The sequence below is a fragment of the Stenella coeruleoalba genome (assembly GCF_951394435.1).
Source record: "Stenella coeruleoalba genome assembly, chromosome: 10".
In the NCBI taxonomy this organism is placed as follows: domain Eukaryota; kingdom Metazoa; phylum Chordata; class Mammalia; order Artiodactyla; family Delphinidae; genus Stenella; species Stenella coeruleoalba.
The window spans coordinates 69,591,375-69,602,716 of NC_137156.1; positions in this window are offsets into that span (position 1 = coordinate 69,591,375).

Sequence of the window (11,342 nt, forward strand, 5' to 3'; positions counted from 1 at the left end):
CGTGCAGGGCAATTAGTTCCAGAGGTGACATGATTTAACATTTCTTTATAAAAATGTCCTTATTCCTCTAGGGGTGGACGCAAGGCAGGAAAACAGTTTCTGCAGATAATGAAGGGCAGGAAATGAGCAGTGCATCTGCATACACCTTTCGCAACCACCACAGTGAAGTTTTTCTCAGGTTAATTGTACTCTTTTGCTACTCATTTCTCATTTACCCACTTTGTTGGACAGCTATTCATGTGCCATCTGCCCCATGCACAACACTGCAGCTGGCTATGTGGAGAGAAAGACGAACCAGAAAATCACCCAGGCTTTAAGGATTTCACAGTCTAGAACCAATTGCCATAATAGCAAGTAATAAATACAACTGCCTTATGAGGGGAAGAAATATAGAAGAGGCAGGGAGGGATTCCTCCCAACCAGAGATCTAAGGAAGGCCCTTTCCTAGGTAACCCTCCAAAGCGTGAGAATTTAGAAATATTTAGTTAAGAAAGGCTGCAGCTTATGTGTCAAGTGTTGGCAACTTCTGATGAAAATATTAAATTTCTGGTTAAAATATAAAATTTCTCCTCCTGCTTCATGCCCCTGCCTTCTGTTACTCTACTGTGTTTGAAACTGGAGGAGCGTGGAGAGGGAGGGGGAGGGGGAGAGACACAGAATGGATGGTGAAGCAGCAAAGTGGAGGAAGGTAGTTTCACCACCAGAATATCTCGATGATCTCCAAAGGCCGCTGGTAGCAGGGTGAGTGGCCTTGGAAACTACGACTGTAATTGGGGCTTGCTTGCAGTTTTCTCAGGTGTGTAGGGGCTGTGAACAGAAAGGCGGCCTTTTGGTTTGGGAGCTTTGGAATCCGTGGAGAAGTGTGATTAATTTTTCAAGCACTCTATGCATTGATATCCTTTTTGTTTTCTCTTGGTTTAGTGGACCCTTTCTTGAGAATTTCAGCCCATCTTGTCTTTGCTAAGGAAAGCCACAGAAAGGTGATATTCTGGGCCTGGGGCTTCACGTGTGTGTGGAAATCTCCCATTCTGTTCATTAGCCGGGCTTGGGGAATCACTGGCCCGGAGGACATGAATTAGGGCTGGTCCAGCTTTGGATTCCTCTTTTCACAGGACCCGGGCCATGGAAAACATTCAATAAAATATTGGTTGGAGAAGGAAAAAAAAAGAATTTCCTCTTCCTGTGAAAGTAAAATTGGAAGTCTTTTCAGGCATAGTTGAGATCCAGATTACTGACTTTAGCATTCAAGGCTGCATCTTTCCTCCCCCAGCCCCCCACCGTGTGTGCCCTCTAGTTACACTAGGCATGGGCTGTCACCCAGATAGGCTGTGCCTTCCTTCTTAGAGGCCTCTGCCCCCCAACCCAAGCTTTCTCTTCCTCCTCCTCAGTCCCCCCGTTTTCTTCCTGTTGTCAAACTGCCTTGTGTTTTTCTCAGCACTAAGTGATCGGCACCAGCGCAGCCTGGGGAGGGGGTGGGAGGGAGAAGAGGAAGTGGGAGAGACCATGGAGGAAGTGACAGAAGCTCGGCTGCCGGGGCTGGCACTGGAGAGACAGGGGGAGATGGTTTGAGGTGAGGCTACAGCAGGGCAGGAAGAGGCCATTCAGGGCTTCATCCAGTGGGAGTCATGAGGGAGGGGATGTGCTTGAACAGTAAGTGCTTGTGTCAGGTTCTAGAGGATTCCCTTGGGCTGCTGTGTGGAGAATGAGCTGGGGGGAGGGGCAGAAGTCAGAAGGCATCTGGAGGCCATTGGCTGTGCTCTGTATAAGAAGAGGTGATGGGGACTTCCCTGGGGTGCAGTGGTTAAGAATCTGCCTGCCAGCGCAGGGTACTTGGGTTCGAGCCCTGGGCCAGGAAGATCCCACATGCGGCGGGGCAGCTAAGCCTGTGAGCCACAACTACTGAGTGCGCGCACCGCAGCTACTGAAACCCGCGTGCCTAGAGGCCATGCTCCGCAACAAGAGAAGCCACCGCAATGAGAAGCCCGCGCACCACAACAAAGAGTGGCCCCCGCTCGTCACAACTAGAGAAAGCCCGCAGGCAGCAACGAAGACCCAGCGCAGCCAAAAATAAATAAATAGATTTATTAAAAAAAAGAAAAAGAAGAAGAAGAGGTGATGGAGGTCTGGACCAGGATGAAGGCAGAAGCTGGCATATTTGGGATCATTTAGGAAGCAAAATCCATGGGGCCTGGGGTTACTGGGAGAGAACCCTGTCCAGTCCCACGAGCGGAGTGGGGGTGGGTAATTGCCCAAAGCTTCCTCTTCATCCCAGCAGGCATCTTGCAATTTCAGTGCTGTGTGACTACTGGGAGCCATTGCTGCAGCCCAGGGTCTCTGGTCCATGAGTCAGCTCCTCCCTAGTCCTTACAGGTGGAGGTACAGGCTACTCCTCCACATGGGCCACTTTCTCCTACAAAGTGATGTGACTTGGGCCTCTGAGGTGATGGAGAGACAGGCTCTTTGCTGAGGTCTGTGTTCCCGGGATCAGCTAAAATGAAATTCCTGGTGGGCCTAAACTTCAGCGCCCCTCACCCCCAGCCTGGTGGACCTGGGCTCAAGCACATGCAGAGGCCTTGGCTTGTGTCCAAATACCTCTTGTAAGGACAGAGCTGCTCATCCAGTTCTGAGCTGTGTGATGGTTTTCTTCATCTTTTGAGCTTGGAGGAGCAGAGGTGGAAACGTCTTGAATTTGAGGTGCAGAGTATGGTTAGGAAGTTTTTGTTAAAACTCTGATCAGCTGCCTCCTACACCCATGAAAATATGAGAAAAACATTTATTGCATGTTCAGATCTGAGGTCACTGAAGGCAACATAAAAATGGGCCATGTATGACTTGGGTACTAATAAACTCACCCTTTTTCCTTTGAGGAGTACTGAGGTAGAAAGAGACATTTTCTGGGGAAAAGCATTTGTCGATGTTGGAAACTCTGTTGCTCTTTTTTTGTGGTGAGATGGGGATGAAGGTTGGGGGCTCTGGGCTTCCTCCACCCTGGCCTGGGTGTGTGTAGGGAGGTGGTCAGTGACCTGTGGATGAATTTCTGCTCCCTTTTTAAAGAACCTTCCCTCCTCTTCCCCTTTAAATCCCAGATATTTTCCTTTTTCTCTTAAACTTCAAGTTCTAATGTCCAGATGAGTGTTCCCCTGGGAGATGATGGGTGAACCATGAACTGGGTAGATTTGGGGACTGCTATGCACTGAACTGTGTTGCTCCCAAATTCATAGGTTAAAGCCCTAACCCCCAATGTGACCATATTTGGAGAAGGAGACTCTAAGGAGGTATTTAAGGTTAAATGAGGTCATGTGGGTGGAACCCTGACCAGATAGGGTTAGTGTCCTCTTACTTAGAGACACCAAGGGCACTGCCTGTCTCCACTGGCACAGGGAGGAAAGGCCATGTGAGGACATCTATAAGCCACAGTGTAGGCCCTCACAAGAAACCGAATTGGCCGGCACCTTGATCTTGGACTTCCAGCCTTCAGAACAGTGAGAAATAAGTTTCTGTTGTTTAAGCCACCCAGTCTGAGGAATTTTGTTATGCAGCCCAAGCTAAGACCGGGGCTTCAGCAGCTTTGGGGTCCTCCTTTTTTTTTTTAATTCTTTTTTTTTAAAATAAATTTATTTGTTTATTTATTTATTTATGGCTGCATTGGGTCTTCGTTGCTGTGCACAGGCTTTCTCTAGTTGTGGCGAGTGGGGGCTACTCTTTGTTGTGGTGCATGGGCTTCTCATTGCTGTGGCTTCTCTTGCTGTGGAGCACGGGCTCTAGGTGCGCGGGCTTCAGTAGTTGTGGCTCGCGGGCTCTAGAGCGCAGGCTCAGTAGTTGTGCCACACGGGCTTAGCTGCTCCGCGGCATGTGGGATCTTCCCAGACCGGGGCTGGAACCCGTGTCCCCTGCATTGGCAGGCGGATTCTTAACCACTGTGCCACCAGGGAAGTCCTGGAGTCCTCCTTAATGATGACATTGTGCCTCCCCGTTCCCAGATGGCTGGGAGCAGGACATCTCCTGGCTCAGGCTTAGGCTATAGAGGCAGTAGCAAGACACCTGACCCCGAGGACCCTGTCCTGCCTTGCCAGCTTGACCAAAGGCTCACTCTCCCCAAGGCTGTGCCTGACCTAGAGTGAGTCAGCACCAAGCCCAGCACCAGTGCAGACCCTGTGCCTCCATCCAGGACACAACTCAAAGGAGACACTTTCCTTCTCTTGCCCTTAGGGCCACATCTGCATGACCCCCTTTCTCTAGAGTGGATAGTGGGGGCACAAGACCTGGTTTGGCGGGTCTCAGTGGCCCCCACTGAGCCACTACTTGGGGGAGGAGCCTTGTAGTTCACACCCTTTTATTGCCTCATCCTTTCCCACTTTTTGCCCTTATGTATTTTTTTTAATATCTTTATTGGAGTATAATTGCTTTACAATGGTGTGTTAGTTTCTGCTTTATAACAAAGTGAATCAGCTACACATATACATCTAACCCCATATCTCTTCCCTCTTGCATCTCCCTCCCACCCTCCCTATCCCACCCCTCTAGGTGGTCACAAAGCACCGAGCTGATCTCCCTGTGCTATGCGGCTGCTTCCCACTAGCTATCGGTTTTACATTTGGTAGTGTATATAGGTACATGCCACTCTCCCACTTTACCCATCCCCCTCCCCGTGTCCTCAAGTCCATTCTCTAGTAGGTCTGCGTCTTTATTCCCATCCTGCCCCTAGGTTCTTCATGACATTTTTTTTTTTTAGATTCTATATATATATGTGTTAGCATATGGTATTTGTTTTTCTTTTTCTGACTTACTTCACTCTGTATGACAGACTCTAGGTCCATCCACCTCACTACAAATAACTCAGTTTCGTTTCTTTCTATGGCTGAGTAATATTCCATTGTATATATGTGCCACATCTTCTTTATCCATTCATCTGTCGATGGACACTTAGGTTGCTTCCATGTCCTGGCTGTTGTAAATAGAGCTGCAATGAACGTTGTAGTACATGACTCTTTTTGAATTATGGTTTTCTTAGGGTATATGCCCAGTAGTGGGATTGCTGGGTCGTATGGTAGTTCTACTTGTAGTTTTTTAAGGAACTTCCATACTGTTCTCCATAGTGGCTGTATCAATTTACATTCCCACCAACAGTGCAAGAGGGTTCCCTTTTCTCCACACCCTCTCCAGCATTTATTGTTTGTAGATTTTTTGATGATGGCCATTCTGACTGGTGTGAGGTGATACCTCCTTGTAGTTTTGATTTGCATTTCTCTAATGATTAGTGATATTCAGCATCCATTCATGTGTTTGTTGGCAATCTGTATATCTTCTTTGGAGAAATGTCTATTTAGGTCTTCTGCCCATTTTTGGATTGGGTTGTTTGTTTTTTTGTTATTGAGTTGCATGAGCTGCTTGTAAATTTTGGAGATTAATCCTTTGTCAGTTGCTTCATTTGCAAATATTTTTTCCCATTCTGAGGGTTGTCTTTTTGTCTTGTTTATGGTTTCCTTTGCTGTGCAAAAGGTTTTAAATTTCATTAAGTCCCATTTGTTTATTTTTGTTTTTATTTCCATTTCTCTAGGAGGTGGGTCAAAAAGGATCTTGCTGTGATTTATGTCAAAGAGTGTTTTGCCTATATTTTCCTCTAAGAGTTTTATAGTGTCTGGCCTTACATTTAGGTCTTTAATCCATTTTGAGTTTATTTTTGTGTATGGTGTTAGGGAGTGTTCTAACTTCATTCTTTTACATGTAGCTGTCCAGTTTTCCCAGCACCACTTATTGAACATGCTGTCGTTCTCCATTGTGTGTTCTTGCCTCCTTTATCAAAAATAAGGTGACCATAGGTGCGTGGGTTTATCTCTGGGCTTTCTATCGTGTTCCATTGATCTATATTTCTGTTTTTGTGCCAGTACCAAACTGTCTTGTTTACTGTAGCTTTGTAGTATAGTCTGAAGTCAGGGAGCCTGCTTCCTCCAGCTCCGTTTTTCTTTCTCCAGATTGCTTTGGCTATTCGGGGTCTTTTATGTTTCCATACAAATTGTGAATTTTTTTGTTCTGGTTCTGTGAAAAATGCCATTGGTAGTTTGAGAGGGATTGCATTGAATCTGTAGATTGCTTTGGGTAGTATAGTCCCTTTCACAATGTTGATTCTTCCAATCCAAGAACATGGTATATCTCTCCATCTGTTTGTATCATCTTTAATTTCTTTCATCAGTGTCTTTTTTTAAAAAAATAAATTTATTTATTTTTGCCGCGTTGGGTCTTCGTTGCTGCATGCGGGCTTTCTCTAGTTGCAGCGAGCGGGGGCTACTCTTTGTTGCGGTGCATGGGCTTCTCATTGCGGTGGCTTCTCTTGTTGTGGAGCACAGGCTCTAGGTGTGCGGGCTTCAGTAGTTGTGGCTCGCGGGCTCTAGAGCGCAGGCTCAGTAGTTGTGGCGCACGGACTTGGTTGCTTTGCGGCATGTGGGATCTTCCTGGACCAGGGCTTGAACCTGTGTCCCCTGCATTGGCAGGTGGATTCTTAACCACTGTACCACCAGGGAAGCCCCATCACTGTCTTATAGATTTCTGCATACAGGTCTTTTGTCTCCTTAGATAGGTTTATTCCTAGGTATTTTATTCTTTTTGCTGCAGTGGTAAATGGTAGTGTTTCCTTAATTTCACTTTCAGATTTTTCATCATTAGTGTATAGGAATGCAAGAGATTTCTGTGCATTAATTTTGTATCCTGCCACTGAACCAAATTCATTGATTAGCTCTAGTAGTTTTCTGGTAGCATCCTTAGGATTCTCTATGTATAGTATCATGTCATCTGCAAACAGTGACAGCTTTACTTCTTCTTTTCCGATTTGGATTCCTTTTATTTCTTTTTCTTCTCTGATTGTTGTGGCTAAAACTTCCAAAACAATGTTGAATAATAGTGGTGAGAGTGGGCAGCCTGTCTTTGCCCTTATGTATTTTCCCAGATTCATACTTCAAATCCCCATGTCTGTAACACCCAGATCCCCAAGAGTTAGTGATTTCTGGAATCCTGCCCAGAGCACTTGCCAGTGTGCCCTTGCTCTTCTGTTACCTCTCCCCCCACCCCGAAGGGGACAGAAGAGCACAGGGGAGCCCCAGGCAGGGACTCATCTTGGGGAGGAGGGCTGGAACCTGTCTCTGAAATGCTTTAATTATTAAAGTAATACCCACCCCCAAAACCCATTGTCCCGGAGGCTGGGAAGGACAGGCTCTTTTAAGTGGCAGCTTTCTTTGTGGCAGAACCTGGATCCCCCTACACACAACATCCGGGGAGGTGATCTTTGGTGAGATGAGGGAACGGTTGTGACCCCAGCTGTGCTGCAAGAGGCGTCTGTGTGGATCTCTACGCGGAGATCCTGGAAGCACAGGTGTCCTCACTGGGAGAGAAAGGAGCATTTGGTCCCCGGCTGCAGTGAGGCATCTCACATTCTGCCCCCCTGTCCTCACCACAGAAAGGACAAGAAGTGAAGGCCTTCAAGTCCTATGAAAAAGACAGGAACTGGTGAAATCTGAGTAAGGTTTGTGGTCACCTGAGACGTTGTACAAACGTGCATGTTCTGGTCTTGGTGATGCACAATAGTTATGTAAGATGCCACCACTGGGGAAAGCTGGTTGAGGTCATGAGACCTCTTCTTTTTTTGCAACTTCTTGTGAATCCACAATTATCTCAACAAAAAAGATTAAAAAAAATGGCAGACCCACAGAACAGGAGAAAATATTTTCAAATCATAATTCTGATAAGGGACTTGTATCTGGACTACATAAATAAAGAACTCTTACAATTTGTCTTAGTTTGGGCTACTGTCATAAATTACCGTAGACTGGGTGGTTTAGCCAACAATTATTTATTTCTCATAGTTCTGGAAAGTCCAAGATCAAGGTGCCCTCAGCGCAGATGGCTTTTTAGTTATGTCCTCACATAACACAAGACAGATCTTATTTGCTTCCTCTTTTTTTTTGGCTGTGTTGGGTCTTCGTTTTTGTGCGAGGGCTTTCTCTAGTTGTGGCAAGCGGGGGCCACTCTTCATCGTGGTGCGTGGGCCTCTCACTATCGCGGCCTCTCTTGTTGCGGAGCACAGGCTCCAGACACACAGGCTCAGTAGTTGTGGCTCACAGGCCTAGTTGCTCCGCAACATGTGGGATCTTCCCAGACCAGGGCTTGAACCCGTGTCCCCTGCATTGGCAGGCAGATTCTCAAACACTGCGCCACCAGGGAAGCCCCCTTTGCTTCCTCTTTTAAAAGGGCATTAATTCCATTGTAAGAGCTCCACCCTCATGACCTTATCCAACCCTAATTATCTTCCAAAGGCCCTAGCTCCAAATTGCATCACGCTGGGGATGAGAATTTCCATATATGGACTTTGAGGGGATACAAACATTCAGTCCATACAATTCAATAATAAGAAGAAAAATAACCCAATTTTAAAAATAGGCAAAGAATCCATATAGATATTTCTCCAAAGAAGGTGTGCAAATGGCCAATAAGCATATAAAAAGATGTTCCACACCATTATCCATCGTGAGAATGCAGATCAAAACCATGAGATACCACCTCACCTGTAATAAAAAAGATAACTCCAAGTGTTGGCAAGGGTGAAGAGAAATTGGATCTGTTATGCATTGCTGGTGGGAACGTAAAATGGCACAGCCATCAGCCTTGCAGTTCCTCAGAAAGTTAAACATAGATAGTTACCAGCAATTCCAATCCTAGGTATACACCCAAGAGAAGTGAGAACATATGTCCCCCCAGACCACAAATGTTTATAGAAGCGTTACTTATAGTAGACAAAAAGAAGAAATAACTGATGAATGCAAAAATAAAATGCGGTATAACCATACAATAATATATATTATTTGGCAATAAAAAGAAATGAAATTCTGATACATGGGTGAACCTTAAAAACATATGGTAAGTAGAAGAAGGCAGAAAAGACCTGTATGATTTTGTCAGGCTCACCTAGCTCAGCCTCGCCTGAGAACCGAGAAGTCCCCAGGGCACCCCTCACCCCTGTAGCCATGTCACATGCACGGCTGTGGGGTGGTGTGAAGAAAAGTGGTCCCTGGCCTCCCCTCCCTGCCAGCTGGGCTGGGAGGCCCTTCACTGGTGCCAGGAGTTTGTCCTGAGGCTGTTGTGGGGCCCTGAAGCTGACCCTCCCCAGGCCATACTGACCTCCCACTCAGCTGCCTAAGCTGTGAGGCTTGGCCAGGCCTTTCTGGCTGGGAGGTCAGGCCAAGGAGAGCCTTGGACACTGTGTCCTGGCTTCTCATCCTCCCTGGCCAGGGGCTGAGGAGGAAATAACAGGTTCCTAGGACTCTCATGAGGGCCCAGCTGACTGGGCTTCCTGCACGTGCTTGGCCACACCGCACAGAATGTGGGGTCTTAGTTCCCTGACCAGGGATCAAACCCGCCGTCCCTGCAGTGGAAGTGCGGAGTCTTAATCGCTGGACCCGTAGGGAAGTCCCTACCAAGCACGTTTTATACTATGTCTTCTCAGCCAAAGAGAGGAAGCAGGGTTTCAAAGGCTCATCATGGGCTCTGGGTCCATAAGTGTCCCAGTTTCCTGTGTCCCTGATGTCTTAGGACTAGGTCTGAGGCCTTGGGGGTATTGTCACTTCCTCCGTATCCTGCCCAAGCCCCAAGGGCCTGCCCGCCCAGGCCTTTGTCGTCTCCCTCACAAGCTGTGTGGGTTTCAAGAGGCTTAGCAGGCTGGGGTGTTGGGGCAGCTGCCTGTCCTGTCCCTCTGCTTGGATTATCCAGGGCTGCCCAGGTCCTTGGGGCCATGGCTGATGCATATAGGTGGGCCCAGCGGGTCTACCCCAGCCTCCCTGCAGGCCTGGGCCTGTGTCCATGGCTCAGGTGCCCTTTTCCCACCATTTGCTTCTAGAAACTTACGTGCATGGGCCTTAGGCCCCAACGACCACAGGGGGCTTTGCTGACAGCTGTACAGAATCTGAGCTCCAGCGTGCTCTGTCCACGCTCCCCATGGCCATGGTGCTGCAGGACCCAAGGCCCTTCTCCAGGTGCCCGCTGCACAACCCCTTCTCCAGGGGGCTGAGGGTGCAGAGGCTGAGGTCTCGGAGTAAGAGAGACCCGGGTTCCAATCCCAGCTCTGCCTTTTGCTACTGTGCTGGAGTAACTGGTGTCTCATCTGAGCCTCAGTTCTACCTCATCCAGTTGGAAGGGCTAAATAGATGTATACACATAAAGCGCTGGCTTGCAGGAGGTGTTCAGCAATGTCACCTTCACTTCCCACTCCTCTGGTCCTGGCTGGCTGCAGCCCAGTCCTGGGACAACAGCCGCCGTCCCACTCCTCGTCTCAGCCCCACCTTGGGGATCCATTTCAGGCATCACAGTACCAGGGATGACCAGCAGGTGGCACCCACCCCAGCTCCCTGTCCCCAGGCTGCTGCTTTGCAGACCTCCATGGATTTCCTTACTCTTTTTTTCTGGTTTACTGTAGTTTATTTTGGATTATACAAGAAGGGGCATCAGAATTGTGTCAGGACCCAGAGCTCTGGCTGAGAGCTATCCTCTTCCCCCCACCCCACTGGTCCCAGGCAGGAAGAGCGGGCTTGCCTGCTCTCCTCCTCCCCCTACCCATGTGGGCTTCCGGCAGTGCCTGGGGCCAGCCTCCCTGGTGTTTGCCCTGATGTCCGCTTCTGGTGCTTAAGTTGCCTCCAGTTGGTGCCAGCAGGCTGATAAGCCCTGGCTCAGGACTCCTCCCCGCCCCTGCTCTTCCTGGCGCCCTTTGGAATTGGTGTTAAACGCAGGCACACAGCCTCTGGTCCAGCCAAACCTGGCTGAGTAGCCTTGCGAGCTGACTGTGGGTGTGACTGCTTCATACTGTCCAGGTTGCTGGGCGGACAAATAGACATGTCTGTGAGTGTCTCATCTCCCCAAGGACTCTGGATCTCCTGGGAACCCCACCAGTGGCTGAGAGCACCCAGCTCTCTTTCCCTGGCATTAGTTTGTCCTAGGTCGGGATAAGGGTCTATGCATTTGGCTACAGGCAAGGCCTACCGTAGCTGAGCCCAGGGAGCAAGGGAGAAATAAGCTGTGGTCACGGGGGTGAGGGAACCAGCGCCACGTAGAGGCTGGAGCTCGGGCCTGCACAGCTTTCTAAGTGTGAGCAGAAGCTCCTGGACCAGCTGTCAAATACAGAGTCCGGCCCCAGAGGCAAGGCCCAGGAAACTGCATTTTCACAAGTCGTGGGGAGGCAGTTCTGCACACTTGGAATTGAGGACTGCTGGGTCTGTGGTGCTGGGTGGGAGATTCTTGTTTTTCTTGAAGCCTGCAGCTCTGATGCCAACCTGAGAGCTTCATTCTCTCTTTCCCTCTGCTTCTCT